Genomic DNA, 18,870 nt, shown 5'->3' on the forward strand with positions numbered 1-18,870 from the left:
TAGACTGCCTATTTCCTCTTCATTTGTTTGGTCTGATGGTTTTTTACCTTGCTTCTTCATCTGTTGTGTGTTTCTGTCTTCTCATTTTGCTTAACTTACTGTGTTTGGGGTCTCCTTTCAACAGGTTTCAGGTTTGTAGTTCCTGTTGTTTTTGTTGTCTGCCCCCAGTGTTTAATGTTGGTCAGTGAGTTCTCTAGGCTTCCTGATGGAGGGGCCTTGTGCCTGTGCTCTGATGATGAGGTTGTATCTTGTCTTTCTGGTGGCAGGACCGCATCCAGTGGTGTGTTTTGTGGTGCCTGTTACCTTATTATGATTTTAAGCAGCCTCTCTGCTAATGAGTGTGGTAGTCTTCCTATCTCGCTATTTGTTTGGCATAGGGTGTCCAGTACTGTATCTTGCTGGTCGTTGAGTGGAGCTGGGTGTTAGCGTTGAGAGGGAGATCTCTGGGAGAGCTTTTGCCATTTGATACTATGTGGAGCTGGGAGGTCTCCAGTGGACCAGTGTCCTGAACTCAGCTCTCGCACCTCAGAGGCACAGTCCTGACAGCCAGTCAGAACACCAAGACCCTCTCAACTGCATGGCTTAGAAGAAAACAGAAAAAAATAAAATAAAATAAAGTTTTTAGAAAAAAAATTTTAATTCTTAAAAATAAAAAGAATTAAAAAGTAATAAAAAAGGAATAAAAAAGAAACAAAGAAAGGAGAGAGCAACCAAACCAAAAACTAATCCACCAATTATAACAAGCATTAAGAACTGTAATAAAAAAAACCAGTAATGGACAGACAGAACCCTAGGACAAATGGTGAAAGCAAAGTATACAGGCAAACTCACACAAAGAAGCATACAAATACACACTCACAAAAAGAGAAAAAGTATAAATATATGTATATCTATATATGAAAAAGAAAAAGGAAGGGAGCAACCAAATCAGTTAACAAATCTACCAATGATAATAAACTCTAAATACTAAACTAAGATAAACATAAAACCAGAAACAAATTAGATGCAGAAAGCAAACCCCAAGTCTACATGTGCTCCCAAAGTCCACCACCTCAATTTTAGCATGATTTTTTGTCTATTCAGTTATTCCAGAGATGCAGGGTACATCTAGTTGATTGTGGAGATTTAATCCACTGCTCCTGAAGCTGCTAGGAGAAATTTTCCTTCCTTTTCTTTTTTCACACAACTTCGGGGGTTCAGCTTTGGATTTGAAACTGCCTCTGCATGTAGGTCACCTGAGGGCATCTGTACTTTGCTCAGACAGGACAGGGTTAAAGTAGCAGGTGATTAGGGGGCTCTGGCTCACTCAGGTCGGGGGAAGGGAGGGGTACAGAATGTGGGGTGAACCTGTGGCAGCAGAGGCTGGCGTGACATTGCAATAGCCTGAGGTGTGCCATGTGTTCTCCCAGGGAAGTTTTCCCTGGATCATGGGACCCTGGCAGTGGTGGTCTGCACAGGCTCCTGGGAGGGGTGGTGTGGATAGTGACCTGTGCTTGCACACAAACTTCTTGGTGGCGGCAGCAGCAGTCTTAGCATTTCATGCCCATCTCTTGTGTCTGCGCTGATAGCCATGGCTTGTGCCCTTCTCTAGAGCTCATTTAGGTGGTGCTATGAATCCCCTCTCCTCATGCACCCCGAAATAATGGTCTCTTTCCTTTTAGGCAGTTCCAGACTTTTTCCTGTACTCCCTGCTGGCTAGCTATGGCACACTTGCCCCCTTCAGGCTGTGTTCACACAGCCAACCCCAGTCCCCTCCCTGGGATTTCACCTCCGAAGTTCAAGCCTCAACTCCCAGCCCCCACTGCCCTGGCAGGTGAGCAGACAAGCCTCTCAGGCTGGTGAGTGTTGGTTGGCAGTGATCTTCTCTGCAGGAATCTCTCCACTTTGCCCTCTGCACACCTGTTGCTGCACTCTCCTCGTGGCTCCCAAGCTTCTCCCCACCACCCCCTGTCTCCACCAGTGAAAGGGCTTCCTAGTGTGTGGAAACTTTTCCTCCTTCACAGCTCCTTCCCAGAGATGCAGGTCCTGTCCCTATTCTTTGGTCTCTGTTTTTTCTCTTTTCTTTTGCCCTACTCAGGTATGTAGGGAGTTTCTTGCCTTTTGGGAATTCTGAAGTTCTGCCAGTGTTCAGTAAGTGTTCTGTAGGAGTTTTTCCATATGTAGATGTATTTCTGATATATTTGTGAGGAGGATGGTGATTTCCGCTTCTTACTCCTTGGTCACCTTAAGGTCTCCCTTTTACTTCTTTAACCATGGTTTCCTTTAGTTCTTTAAACATATTTATAGCATCTACTTTGATGTTTCTTCCTGTTTAATCAAACATCTGGTCACTCTCATAGGCAGTTTCCATTGCCTAATTTTTTCCAGTGTATGGGTCATAGTTTTCTGTTTGTTTGGTTATTATATAATTTTTTGTTAAGAACTAGACATTTTAGATAACATATTGTAGAAACTGGGTACTAGAATTCCCCTCCAAGACTTGTTATTTGCTTGTTTATTTGTTTAATGACTGGATGGGAAATATTTTAGTTCTTTATCTTAGTTATTTGTCTCTCCCACTAGAATACATGCTATCTGAGGGCTAGACTTTTTATCTTACTTTTCTTTATTGCTGCCAACTCAGTACATAAAAGAATGTTTGGCATATTATAGGCACCACATTGAGATTGGCTGAATGACTATTGAATACTAGAGAAGCTATAATATGTGAATCCTATAGAATGGACCCAGTTCTCATAGCTGAAATTTAGAATGTTCTTAGAGTCCACTTTATGAGTGAATTTGGCCCTTTTATGCCCTGCCAGACATCTACTGAGAGTTCTCTTCTTCTTTTCTTTTTTTTCCTTTCTTCTCTTTGCATCTCCCCCCACCTTCCCTTTTTAAATTTACTTATTTTTATTTTCTCATTTTACATGCTACTTTCCTTAACATTGGTTTCTAGAATTTTATCTAGAAAAACTTCCTCCTACTTCCTATTGAATCACATATTCAAAAATTTAGGAACAGTTCTTTTTATAATTTCTTCCTGAATCTTCTAAAAGAAATTCCATCCTTTGCCAAGACCTCTAGAAAAGAAAATTATCCTAATGGAAGGTATGATTTTCAAGAGACATCAGAAATGTGTAGCTTAGGTAGATTAATGAAACCTGACAGGGTCTTTGTCACATTTCAAATTTATTTTCTAGAAAAAAATTATTTCAGGAGGATTAACCAAGATGGCGGAGTAGAAGGACGTGCTCTCACTCCCTCTTGCGAGAGCACCAGAATCAAAACTGGCTGCTGGACAATCATTGACAGGAAGAACCTGGACTTCACCAAGGAGGATACCCCACGTCCAAGGACAGAGGAGAAGCCACAGTGAGACGGTAGGAGGGGCACAATCAGAGTAAAATCTAATCCCATAACTGCTGGGTGGGTGACTCACAGACTGGTGAACACTTATACCACAGAAGTCCACCCACTGGAGTGAAGGTTCTGAGCCCCACGTCAGGCTTCCCAAACTGGGGGTCCGGCTACGGAAGGAGGGATTCCTAGAGAATCAGACTTTGAAGCCTAGTGGGAATTGATTGCAGGACTTTGACAGGACTGGGGGAAACAGAGACCCCACTCTTGGAGGGCACACACAAAGTAATGTGTGCATCGGGACCCAGGGGAAGGAGCAGTGACCCTGGGGGAGACTGAACCAGACCTACCTGCTGGTGTTGGGGGGTCTCCTGCAGAGTCGAGTGGTGGCTCTGTTTCACCGTGGGAATAAGGACACTGGCAGCCGAGGTTCTGGGAAGTTCTCCTTGCCGTGAGCCCTCCCAGAGTCTGCCATTAACCCCACCAAAGAGCACGGGTAGGCTCCAGTGTTGGGTTGCCTGAGGCAAAACAACCAACAGGGAGGGAACCCAGCCCCACCCATCAACAGTCAAGTGGAATAAGGTTTTACTGAGCTCTGACCACCACAGCAACAGTCAGCTCTCCCACCACCAGAGCCTACCATCAAACCTCTTAGATAGCCTCAACCACCAGAGGGCAGAGAGCAGAAGCAAGAAAAACTACAATCCTGCAGCCTGTGGAACAAAAACCACAGTTACAGAAAGATAGACAAGATGAAAAGGCAGAGGGCTATGTACCAGATGAAGGAACAAGAAAAAACCCCAGAAAAACAACTAAATGAAGTGGAGATAGGCAACCTTCCAGAGAAAGAATTCAGAATAATGATAGTGAAGATGATCCAGGACCTCGGAATAAGAATGGAGGCAAAGATTGAGAAGATGCAAGAAATGATTAACAAAGACCTAGAAGAATTAAAGAACAAACAAACAGAGATGACCAATACAATAACTGAAATGAAAACTACACTAGAAGGAATCAATAGCAGAATAACTGAGGCAGAAGAACGGATAAGTGACCTGGAAGACAGAATGGTGGAATTCACTGCTGCAGAACAGACTAAAGAAAAAAGAATGAAAAGAAATGAAAACAGCCTAAGAGACCTCTGGGACAACATTAAACACAACAACATTCGCATTATACGGGTCCCAGAAGAAGAAGAGAGAGAGAAAGGACCAGAGAAAATATTTGAAGAGATTATAGTCGAAAACTTCCCTAACATGGGAAAGGAAATAGCCACCCAAGTCCAGGAAGCGCAGAGAGTCCCATACAGAATAAACCCAAGGAGAAACACGCCGAGACACATAGTAATCAAAGTGGCAAAAATTAAAGACAAAGAAAAATTATTGAAAGCAGCAAGGGAAAAACGACAAATAACATACAAGGGAACTCCCATAAGGTTAACAGCTGATTTCTCAGCAGAAACTCTGCAAGCCAGAAGGGAGTGGCATGATATACTTAAAGTGATGAAAGGGAAGAACCTACAACCAAGATTACTCTACCCGGAAAGGATCTCATTTAGATTTGATGGAGAAATCAAAAGCTTTACAGACAAGCAAAAGCTAAGAGAATTCAGCACCACCAAACCAGCTCTACAACAAATGCTAAAGGAACTTCTCTAAGTGGGAAACACAAGAGAAGAAAAGGACCTACAAAAACAAACCCAAAACAATTAAGAAAATGGTCATAGGAACATACATATCGATAATTACCTTAAACGTGAATGGATTAAACGCCCCAACCAAAAGACATAGACTGGCTGAATGGATACAAAAACAGGACTCATATATATGCTGTCTACAAGAGACCCACTTTAGACCTAGGGACACATACAGACTGAAAGTTAGGGGATGGAAAAAGATATTCCATGCAAATGGAAATCAAAAGAAAGCTGGAGTAGCTATACTCATATCAGATGAAATAGACTTTAAAATAAAGAATGTTACAAGAGACAAGGAAGGACACTACATAATGATCCAGGGATCAACCCAAGAAGAAGATATAACAATTATAAATATATATGCACCCAACATAGGAGCACCTCAATACATAAGGCAACTGCTAACAGCTATAAAAGAGGAAATTGACAGTAACACAATAATAGTGGGGGACTTTAACACTTCACTTACACCAATGGACAGATCATGCAAAATGAAAATAAATAAGGAAACAGAAGCTTTAAATGACACAATAGACCAGATAGATTTAATTGATATATATAGGACATTCCATCCAAAAACAGCAGATTACACGTTCTTCTCAAGTGCGCATGGAACATTCTCCAGGATAGATCACATCTTGGGTCACAAATCAAGCCTCAGTAAATTTAAGAAAATTGAAATCATACCAAGCATCTTTTCTGACCACAACGCTATGAGATTAGAAATGAATTACAGGGAAAAAAACGTAAAAAAGACAAACACATGGAGGCTAAACAATACGTTACTAAATAACCAAGAGATTACTGAAGAAATCAAAGAGGAAATAAAAAAATACCTAGAGACAAATGACAATGAAAACACGACGACCCAAAACCTATGGGATGCAGCAAAAGTGGTTCTAAGAGGGAAGTTTTTAGCTATACAAGCCTACCTAAAGAAACAAGAAAAATCTCAAGTAAACAATCTAACCTTACACCTAAAGAAACTAGAGAAAGAAGAACAAACAAAACCCAAAGTTAGCAGAAGGAAAGAAATCATAAAGATCAGAGCAGAAATAAATGAGATAGAAACAAAGAAAACAATAGCAAAGATCAATAAAACTAAAAGTTGGTTCTTTGAGAAGATAAACAAAATTGATAAGCCATTAGCCAGACTCATCAAGAAAAAGAGGGAGAGGACTCAAATCAATAAAATCAGAAATGAAAAAGGAGAAGTTACAACAGACACTGCAGAAATACAAAACATCCTAAGAGACTACTATAAGCAACTTTATGCCAATAAAATGGACAACCTGGAAGAAATGGACAAATTCTTAGAAAGGTATAACCTTCCAAGACTGAATCAGGAAGAAACACAAAATATGAACAGACCAATCACAAGTAATGAAATTGAAACTGTGATTAAAAATCTTCCAACAAACAAAAGTCCAGGACCAGATGGCTTCACATGTGAATTCTATCAAACATTTAGAGAAGAGCTAACACCCATCCTTCTCAAACTCTTCCAAAAAATTGCAGAGTAAGGAACACTCCCAAACTCATTCTATGAGGACACCATCACCCTGATACCAAAACCAGACAAAGACACTACAAAAAAAGAAAATTACAGACCAATATCACTGATGAATATAGATGCAAAAATCCTCAACAAAATACTAGTAAACAGAATCCAACAACAGATTAAAAGGATCATACACCACGATCAAGTGGGATTTATCCCAGGGATGCAAGGATTCTTCAATATACGCAAATCAATCAATGTGATACACCATATTAACAAACTGAAGAATAAAAACCATATGATCATCTCAATAGATGCAGAAAAAGCTTTTGACAAAATTCAACACCCATTTATGATAAAAACTCTCCAGAAAGTGGGCATAGAGGGAACCTACCTCAACATAATAAAGGCCATATATGACAAACCCACAGCAAACATCATTCTCAATGGTGAAAAACTGAAAGCATTTCCTCTAAGATCAGGAACGGGACAAGGATGTCCACTCTCACCACTATTATTCAACATAGTTCTGGAAGTCCTAGCCACGGCAAGCAGAGAAGAAAAAGAAATAAAAGGAATACAAATTGGAAAAGAGGAAGTAAAACTGTCACTGTTTGCGGATGACATGATAGTATACATAGAGAATCCTAAAACTGCCACCAGAAAACTGCTAGAGCTAATTAATGAATATGGTAAAGTTGCAGGATACAAAACTAATGCACAGAAATCTCTTGCATTCCTATACACTAATGATGAAAAATCTGAAAGAGAAATTATGGAAACACTCCCATTTACCATTGCAACAAAAAAAATAAAATACCTAGGAATAAACCTACCTAGGGAGACAAAAGACCTGTATGCAGAAAACTATAAGACACTGATGAAAGAAATTAAAGATGATACCAACAGATGGAGAGATATACCATGTTCTAGGATTGGAAGAATCAACATTGTGAAAATGAGTATACTACCCAAAGCAATCTACAGATTCAATGCAATCCCTATCAAATTACCAATGGCATTTTTTACGGAACTAGAACAAATCATCTTAAAATTTGTATGGAGACACAAAAGACCCCGAATAGCCAAAGCAGTCTTGAGGCAAAAAAATGGAGCTGGAGGAATCAGACTCCCTGACTTCAGACTATACTACAAAGCTACAGTAATCAAGACAATATGGTACTGGCACAAAAACAGAAACATAGATCAATGGAACAGGATAGAAAGCCCAGAGATTAACCCACGCACCTATGGTCAACTAATCTATGACAAAGGAGGCAAAGATATACAATGGAGAAAAGACAGTCTCTTCAATAAGTGGTGCTGGGAAAACTGGACAGCTACATGTAAAAGAATGAAATTAGAATACTCCCTAACACCATACACAAAAATAAACTCAAAATGGATTAGAGACCTAAATATAAGACTGGACACTATAAAACTCTTAGAGGAAAACATAGGAAGAACACTCTTTGACATAAATCACAGCAAGATCTTTTTTGATCCACCTCCTAGAGTAATGGAAATAAAAACAAAAATAAACAAGTGGGACCTAATGAAACTTAAAAGCTTTTGCACAGCAAAGGAAACCATAAACAAGACGAAAAGACAACCCTCAGAATGGGAGAAAATATTTGCAAATGAATCAACGGACAAAGGATTAATCTCCAAAATATATAAACAGCTCATTCAGATCAATATCAAAGAAACAAACACCCCAATCCAAAAATGGGCAGAAGACCTAAATAGACATTTCTCCAAAGAAGACATACAGACGGCCACGAAGCACATGAAAAGCTGTTCAACATCACTAATTATTAAAGAAATGCAAATCAAAACTACAATGAGGTATCACCTCACTCCTGTTAGGATGGGCATCATCAGAAAATCTACAAACAACAAATGCTGGAGAGGGTGTGGAGAAAAGGGAACCCTCTTGCACTGTTGGTGGGAATGTAACTTGATACAGCCACTATGGAGAACAATATGGAGGTTCCTTTAAAAACTAAAAATAGAATTACCATATGACCCAGCAATCCCACTACTGGGCATATACCCAGAGAAAACCGTAAGTCAAAAAGACACATGCACCCGAATGTTCATTGCAGCACTATTTACAATAGCCAGGTCATGGAAGCAACCTAAATGCCCATCAACAGACGAATGGATAAAGAAGATGTGGTACATATATACAATGGAATATTACTCAGCCATAAAAAGGAACGAAATTGAGTCATTTGTTGAGACGTGGATGAATCTAGAGACTGTCATACAGAGTGAAGTAAGTCAGAAAGAGAAAAACAAATATCGTATATTAATGCATGTATGTGGAACCTAGAAAAATGGTACAGATGAGCCAGTTTGCAGGGCAGAAGTTGAGACACAGATGTAGAGAATGGACATATGGACACCAAGGGGGGAAAACTGCGGTGAGGTGGGGATGGTGGTGTGCTGAATTGGGCGATTGGGATTGACATGTATACACTGATATGTATATAATTGATGCCTAACAAGAACCTGCAGTATAAAAAAACAAACAAAACAACTAATACTAAACTTTCATTGGGTTATTTGTATGGAAATATGTTAATATAAATGTTTCAGATATTACATGAAATTCCTAAAAATCTTATATTTGTATTTGTATGGAAATATGTATGGAAATATGTTAATATAAATGTTTCAGACATTACATGAAATTTCTAAAAATCTTATATGTTCTGGTATAATGTTATAAGTAATAATCCTAGTTATTACTTTAAAATGTATATCTCAGAAATAACTAATTTTCTTGTCAACTGCATTATTATGAACTTTCATCAAATCTTTTACCGTGGTCATTTTTAAGTCTTTTGTCATTTACAGACAGTTCTGGGTGTACTCTGATGATTTTGCAAATATGTTCCTATAAAAGGGTTTCATCTTCAAGAAATTCATGGAAAAGCCTCTGACAAGTACAGGTTTCTGGTAACTGACTCTACTGCTGAACTGAATGAATAAGCATTTTCAGAACTCTGATGAAAAACTGATGAACTCATAAAAGTGCTAACAAAAGATCAAGATGAAAAAAAACAATTAATTACATGGGACTGAGTGAACTGATGAGGATGAGTATAATTTTTGTGACTTTCTGTCTGAATTAAAAAAAAAAAAAACCCACAAGGACTCAGAGGCAAAGAATATACAAACCAATTTTCACTGCCAAGTAAAGGAGCTGTTACAGTGGAGGATTCCTGGACTGAATGTCAATATTATGACATAGTATGAGTGTGTTTCATGTTTGGTAATTGCAATCATTGTTGCTTTTGTTGTGGTCATCCATGTACAATGCTTGGTGTCAGTCTATTTATCTCTTGTAAAAATAAAATACAGTGTGTGTGTATGAAAAAAAAAATTATTTCAATTATCTGTGTCAGCAGTAAGTTACCAGCCATCATGATGCTGGTTTTAATTGGGTTTATTTTAATCGTATTACTTTCCTCCTAAGAGCTAACACAATAAAACAGGAAGAGATAATAAGATTTTGATTGATGGACAGAAAGAAGAGTAAATTTTAAATAAGTAACCACAGTTGGCGAGGATGGTTGAGTGGAATCCCTGCAGTTAGGGCTTTGAGCTGGACTAATGGTTGCACAGGTGAATGGTCTCTTGGGGCACACAGGACATCAACTGTGAGAAGAAAGTTGAAATAGAAAGGGAGAAGGACCAAAAAGAAGCTCTGCTAATTGTACAGTTCCAACAAGAGTCATCACTCGTCTGTGCATTCTCTTAGAGAGAGTTTTTCCCACAAAACCCAGAGGGGTCATTGCAAAGTTAGGGCTAAATCACTTAATTATAATCTTTTACTTGTCATGCAGTTTACACACTCATACAGTAATTGTGTGACGGTGCCTATGGCATATTCACAAATGGTGAAATAGTAGGCAGTAAAATAATAAACTATAAACTCTCTCTTTGTCACATCATTGCATTGTTTATCACATCTGTTGTTTTTTTTCCCGAACAGTATGAAGATCAATTATTCATGACAGAATGATAGCAGTTTCATAAGAATATCACTTGGAGATGAAATCACGCTGTGCACTGAGTTGCCATAAACTGTGCATCACTAGAGTAATAAGTCACTGTTAAGCACCCACCTGCTCTGGGCATTTCTTTTCATCTTATTTGTCCAGACTTATAAAAATTACTGAAGAAGAATTCTGCAATAGTCACTAAAGCACATTATAGTACTAGTTACTGTGTCATCCTTAATAAATGATCCCACTGCTACGTTCCACCAAATTAATATAAAGTAATGGATACTGGAGAAAGAGAGTGGGAAACTGAAACTGGAAACACTTGGAAATATTTTTATTTTTTAAAGGTGTAAATGTCATTTAATTATCCCCTTCTCAATTGATTGGTCAGGTATGAGATGGAGGTGGGGGAAAGGTCAGAACTTCATCTCTGAAGAAGCAGTGACTAGCTCAAGTTCACAGTTGATAGATGTCTAATGTGCCAGAGGAAATAAAGCTGATTTAGGGGAAGACAATGAGGTCTGATAGAGTTCAGGATAATTTTTCAGGGATTAGGAGAATCATCCTCACTGCTAAATTAAATTGAGGTCAAAAACAACCCTAGTGATGAGGGGTAATATACCTTATTCTGAGGGAATAAGCTTGAGACATTTTAAAATTTCTGATTTGTCTTTGTTTCCCTTATTCATTTGGTATCAAAGCTGACATTTCCAAAACTGACCATAGTAATTATTTAAGCATTTTTTCCTGACGTTTTTTAAAGTTAATCTTGGGTTTGTATTTGCAGCCATTTTTTAAGTGAATCTTTTGAAATCAAAATCAAGTTTGAGGGTTAATGTTTCTTCTTTATGCTATGGCTTTATTTCTGGGATTTCTGGTACTTGAATGATTCAGTGCATCAAGGAAGGGCTGGCCCTAGGTAAAATGTAAAGTTGACAAAGTTGTTTTTGTATTCTTTCTACCTTGCTCATACTATGTTTCTTGGGAACCCAGACCCCTTCTTTCTACAATCAAAACTTATCCCCAGACACTTTTGTTTCTACTAAGGTCTAATAATACAATTACAGAATTTCAAAATTATAGGGTATCATAAGGCCCATCATTTCACTATGGTCATAACTCACAATAACATAGTTATTTTTCTTCCCAGCATTTGTAGTTAAATATCTAAGTAATAAAACTCTGATAATGGAATTTTCAGTTCATGAGAACTGGGGGAGGGTTATTCTTTACATAGGGCTTCCTGAAGCATTTTCAATAATACCACAGAGGAGATAACCTGCTGACAAGTAGGACTGATGAGGGATTTGAGTTTCAAAAACTCTCAGCTTCAAATTATTTAAAAAATTTACTATCAGATCCTCAGTTTCTGGATTTTGTTTTTCACTAATTGAGAGTCATTCCTCCAGGGATTCTTTCTCTGAACTTTAGGAGAAATTTCCATACCATTTCCCATCCTGCAACATGTTATAAGCTCAGTGATGTACCTTTAAGGGTGCTTATTTACAGGATAAAACAAAAATCTCATTTAAAATTGAGTCAAGAAATACCTAGGAATAAACTTAACCAAAGAGGTGAAAGACCTATACACTGAAAACTATAAAATATTGATAAAGTAAATTGAAGATGATTCAAAGATATGGAAAAAAAATCTCATGCTCTTGGATTGGAAGAATTAATATTGTTAAAATGGCCATAATATCCAAAGCAAATTACATAGTTAATGTGATCCCTACCAAAATACCCATGACATTTTTCACAGAAGTAGAACAAATAATCTTAAAATTTATGTGGGACAACAAAAGACCCAGAATTGCCAAAACAATACTTAGGAAAAAGAACAAAGCTAGAGGCATAACCCTTCCAGACTTCAGACAATATTACAAAGCTACAGTAATCAAAACACAATGGTATTGGCACAAAAACAGACATATAGATCAATGGAATAGAATAGAGAGCCAGAAATAAACCCATACACCTAAGGTCAATTAATCTTTGACAAAGAAAGCAAGAATATACAATGGAGAAAAGACAGTCTCTTCAAGCAAGTGGTTTTGGGAAAGCTCGACAGCTACATGTAAATCAATGCAATTAGAACACTCCCTCACACCATACACAAAAATAAACTCAAAATGGCTTCAAGACTTAAATGTAAAACATGATGTCATAAAACTACTAAAAGAGAACATAGTCAAAACATTCTTGGACATAAATCTTAGCAATATTTTCTTAGATCAATCTCCCAAGACAAAAGAAATAAAAACAAATGGAACCTAATCAAAGTTAAAAGCTTTGCACAGCAGAAGAAACCATCAACAAAATGAAAAGACAACTACTGAATGAAAGAAAATATTTGCAAATGATGTGACCAACAAAGACTTAATTTCCAATATACAAACAGCTCATATAACTCAATATCAATAAAACAAAAAAAACAATCAAAAATTGGGCAGAAGACCTAAACAGATATTTCTCCAAAGATGACATACAGATGGCCAGCAGGCACATGAAAAGATGCTCAGCATCACTAGTTATCATTGAAATGAAAATCAAAACCATAATGAGGTCACCTCACATCAGTCAGAATGGCTATCATCAAAAAGTCTACAAATAACAAATGCTGGAGAGGGTACGGAGAAAAGGGAACCCTTGTACACTGTTGGTAAGAATGTAAATTGGTGCAGCCACAATGGAAAATAGTACGGAGACTCCTTAAAAAACTAAAAATAGAGCTAACCTATGATCCAGAAATCCCACTTCTGAGTATCAGTCTGGAAAAGATGAAAACTTTAATTTGAAAAGACATAGTCACCCTAATGTTCATAGCAGCACTATTTAAAATAGCCAATACATGAAAGCAATTTAAATGTCCGTCAACATACGATTGGTTTAAGATGTGGTATATATATCCATATATATTTCATACAATGAAATATTACTCAGCCATTTGCAGCAACATGGATGGACCTAGAGAATGCCATACTAAGTGAAGTAAGTCAGACAGAGAAAGACAAATATTATATGATATCACTTATATGTAGAATCTAAAAAATAATACAAACAAATCTATATACAAGACAGAAACAGACTCACAGATATAGTGAACAAACTTATGGTTACCAAAAGGGAAAGGGAGGGGAGGAGGGATAAATTAAGAATATGGAATTAACAGATACAATATAATATACATAAAATAGATAAGCAACAAATATTTACTGTATAGCACATGGAACTATAGTCAATATCTTGTGATAACATATAATGGAAAATAATTTGAAAAAATATAAAACTGAATCACTTTGCTGTAGACCTGAAACTAACACAATATTGTAAATTGACTCTACTGCAATTTAAAAAAAAAAAAAAAAAAGAGTACTTGTTTTCAGGAATGCAAACAGATTTTATCTGACATACCAATTTCAGTCCATTGGCATTAACTGCCTTGAGTGATGTGTTGGAATAAAGTGTCATGACACAGAGAGCAGAAAAAGGGGTGCATAGAGCCAAAATGAGCAAATTATGGTTCTTTTATATCTTGGTCATGGGAGGTTTTGGACTGAAAGAGTGAAAATGCAAACAACTTTAAATTCAGTTTCTTATTAATATCAGATGCTTGAAGGCTTGATGGTTTCTTGATTCACTACAGAATTCTGTCACCACTTCATAAAATGTGGAGGTTTGAACACTATAGTGGAAAATAAAGAAGTTTTAGAGAACATGGATTAAGTTTTATATTTGATTGACATCATCTTCTGCATCTAGTCCAAGGCAAATGACATCATAATAACAGCATTCCTTGAATAAAGAGCATGAAGTGGTATGTTCTAAACTGATGATTTGGTATTGTCCCTTCAGAGTTGTAAGGAAACTGAAATAATTTAAAATACTATTTTATTTCCTCCCTTTAAGGTTAGATAATACTGTCTTTAAAAGTGAATAGTCACAAATAATTGGCAAATGATAAAAATGTTATCACTGTGGGTGTATTAAACATATGGGTGTATTAACATTAGATAAATGAAGAAAATAACTTTCTATCTCATATTGAAAACTACTGGGGTGTTCAGAGTCTGGGGACAAAATACAAAGTTAGATTGAATAGTGATCATAAATGTTTAAAAATTAAATGGGAACAGGCCTTAATTTCATGTTCATATCTTTAAATCTGAAGCTATGTGTATTTCCTTGTGCAAAAATCATTTCCTACCATGTTTAGGTATTTGAATAAACTGGTTTTGGTATATAATTGAATTGAAGAGTGTGATAAACTCTTTTGTAGATTGACATTTCAAACCATGTGTCCAAGATATCAATGCTCATTCAGAGGTCATGTTTGACTTTCAAAACTAAATATATGAAATGATAATTATAACATCAGTCAGAATGCATTAAAGAAAACTCAGTGAAATCTACAAAAAAGCTGTCAATTAAAATATACAATTAATTTAATCTTTTAGATTTTTAACACAATTATCAAGCCATCTAATTAAGTACATTAAAATACTCCATTAAAGGAGGAATGAAGGAGAGTGGAGTTTCAGGAAGAATAAGCTCCAGAAACTTTAAAGAGAAGTATTATGAAACAAAGGATTAGGCCACTAAGGAAGATATGACATTTGTGTTGGTAGAGAAAGCTTTAAGAAAACAAACTATTTAAAAACATCAGTCTGGAGACACACAGAGATTTCTTGATATTTCTTCCAGATGAAGAATTCCATAATCTCAGAATTAAAAAAAAAAAAAAGATTATTCTGAAAAACACATTTTCAAATAACATTATGATCATACCAAATTTATAATATGTAATGTTTCATAATTGAGTCTCATAATCCTACTGGGTTTCATAAACAGAGATTAATCTGCATATTTTTACAAATAAATAAACTTTAAAAGTTAGATGATCTTAACCTTGTGAGTGGCAGAACCAAAGTAGACCCTTCATGGCAAATATGCCCCTCATGCCCCTTGTGGCAACTATGCCCGAGTAATTTCCAGTGTTCTATATTGGCACAGCCACATTTTGATATGTACAATCCTAGCCTGATGAAAGCGATAATGACGATTCCATATGGGTTCCATTCTGATTTCCTGGAACTTCACTAACAGTTAATTTCTCTACAAAATGGATCAGAATCTACTTCCAACATATCTGCATTTCTTATTAGGATATTGATGTTGAAAGCGAAACAATATTTTAAAATTCTCTGTTAAGTTTGTGTGAAAACAATAAAATCAAAGCATTGGTATGATTCCTTTTCTGTCATCATATTGGGCCAGAAAACCCTTCATTCCTGCTGACTGGGCAGTGAGAACTAATAGTGTGGAAAAGCTGTAAACTGCAGAGGGAGGTTTCTTCCACACACCTCATTAGGTCTTTAACACATTTGACTGTCTTTCCTGAACACAGCACATATTATAATTAGAAGTGGTTGGGTACTTCCTCTTTTTCTTTGAAAGGTGTAATTGGGTAACCAAGAAGCTGCCACTTTCTTTACAGCGGTATCCTGGCCATCTGCTTTTGAAGCTTCAATTTACTGGCTATTTCTTTAAGAAGTTTTGACTCATGGAATAGTCTATCTTGAAAGGGCCCACTAGTCTTTTGTTTAATATCTCTTATTTTACAGATGAGCAAATTGAGGCCAGGAAGATTAAATGTCTTATACATAGAAACACAATTGTTAGATTTTATCTCGAGGTGCCTGGTTTCAGGTTTAGTTATCTTTACACAATACCAATCTTTAATATATCTATTATTCTTTCATTTTCTTCTAACCTGACACCTTCATGAGTCTATCAGTTAAATTGGTCCATTTAAGATTTAGATATACTATATACCATTTAGTTATGAAATTCAACACAAATAGGGGAACCAGACCGTCATGGAAAAGCTCCAGATTGTGGCATCAGGAAATTATTTGCTCTTCATCCTGCACCATAGTTTTACGACATTGTTCTGTGACTATCATAGGTGGGAGGAAATAGGGCAAAAGAATTGAAGAATACAAGCAAATTTTAGTTCACACTGTCGTCACTTTGAATGCTCCTCTTTTGTAAGACTATGTTGGAGCAATGGAAAGAAATCTGGACTCAGACCAAGGAGTCTAAGGTGCTCATCTTTCTACACATCTAATGGGATCTATACATCTATGAACAAGACATTTAGCCTCACTGGATCTTTTTTTTTTTTTTTTTAATTTATTTATCCTTGGCTGTGTTGGGTCTTCGTTTCTGTGCAAGGGCTTTCTCTAGTTGTGGCAAGTGGGGGCCACTCTTCATCGCGGTGCGTGGGCCTCTCACTATCGCGGCCTCTTTTGTTGCAGAGCACAGGCTCCAGACGCGCAGGCTCAGTAGTTGTGGCTCACGGGCCCAGTTGCTCCGCGGCATGTGGGATCTTCCCAGACCAGGGCTCGAACCCGTGTTCCCTGCATTGGCAGGCAGATTCTCGACCATTGTGCCACCAGGGAAGCCCCAGCCTCACTGGATCTTGATTGTAATATAGAATATCATCAAATTTCAGGATGTGTTCATAACTTAGGGTCTAAGCAACAGACAAATAGGCAAATACTGTGAGCTTCATATGAATCTCCTGATTCACTTTTAATCTAAAAAATCATAATTCATAGAGTACCCAATAAGAAGACTTAAGCTTTAGCAAAGCTGAGTTGTAGGATTGTCTTTGAGGGTCTACACCTCTACTTTCTGAATCACACCTTCCGGCACCATTCTCCTTCCATCATCTTCCCGTACATTCATTAACCTCCCAATACCATTTCACTCCTTCACCTAAGCCTCCTCTATTATAAGTCTTCTCCCTCCTTCCTTATTTCTTCATGACAGTTAATAGGGAGCTATTAGAAGCTCCTTATTGCAAAACTCCTGATCTAATGAAGTGTTGACTCTCATTGGGATGAGCAAGGTTGAAATCAGAAGTATGAGTAACGGTCCAAAAAAGCATTCATTTAGTTCTCTCTCCAGATCAAGTTTGTAGCTAAGGTAGAGTCTTGGTAGTAGATAGAGGAGGACATTTTCCTGTTCACATCTGAGAAGGTTTGTCAGCCAGTGGGAAAGGCTTCAAACTTGTTCTTCTCACCTCTCTCCTTTCTGAGACATGCATCTCCAGTATATCCAGAATTTAAGAAACACAGGGCTTCTACACTTGTAGGAACCCCACTTACAAAATTAAGTTATTTTGAGGTCAAGTTTTTGCTTTGAGAGGTTTCAAGAGTAACTGGGAAATATTACTATTACTTTAACACATTAAAAAAATAACCTCAAAGCCCTTTATAGCTCTCTTCCTACAGTCTATTACAGCTTATATTCTCTTGCCATATCAAACTTCTTAACATAGAACTTTATTTTATCATTTCATTGATATCTTCAATGATTTTTCTGTTGTCAATTACATGAAATCAGGAGATCAAGGCTCTTTATAACCTTTCTGGCCAGACTCATCTCCCACTACTCTTCTCTGTTTAATCTAAGCACAGCCAAACCAGGACATTAGTTTTGTTGAATAAGTGTCCTGTTTCCTCTTTGCCTTTGTTTATGTTCTTCCCTATATTTGTAATCACCTCTCTTATTATTTTCATATATTAAGAAATTATTTTATCTCTATGAGCCCCAGATTTTACTCATCTGTAAACAGGGGTAATAATACTACCAACTCACAGGGTTGTTGATATACACAACGCTGATAAGAGGAATACTTGGCATCTGCTGACTGTTTATTATAGTGTTGTCATTGTCATCATCATCTTCATTATCAAAATATTAGCCACATTTAAATAACATTAACACTGCCATGAATCTTTTCAACATGTATTTCACCAGCTCTCCTTACCCTGCACAATAGATATATTCTATACTTATTTTGAGCCACAATGAAATTTGATCCTATTTCTTTTATTCCCTACCTTGAATTGTATATGTGTTGGCTTCTTCAGGTCAAGGTTGTTGTCTTTTTCACATCTGTTACTCTGTCAGAATCCACACAAGTTGACTAATCAATATGCCTTTGGGAAGTCTCAAAGCCATGATCTGTGGTTCATGTACCTGTTGGCAAGGTATCCACCCAAGTTTTCCTAACTGTTTCTGATTGTGAAATGTTGCTCTTCTAAGCAGTCTGAAGAACCATCTCTAGCTCAGTGAAATCACCCCTTCTTAGGTTATCTGTTTTCTGGGATACATTTCTTGCTTACTACACTCTTTCATACTTACTCACACTTGCTAATCATGCTTGCTCATAGAGTTTATCTCATTTTAGAATCAAGTCTTATATCTTTCTCAAGCCACTTCAGCCCCCTCTCAACTCC

The sequence above is a fragment of the Balaenoptera physalus genome, assembly GCF_965194825.1.
Source record: "Balaenoptera physalus genome assembly, chromosome: 12".
NCBI lineage: Eukaryota > Metazoa > Chordata > Mammalia > Artiodactyla > Balaenopteridae > Balaenoptera > Balaenoptera physalus.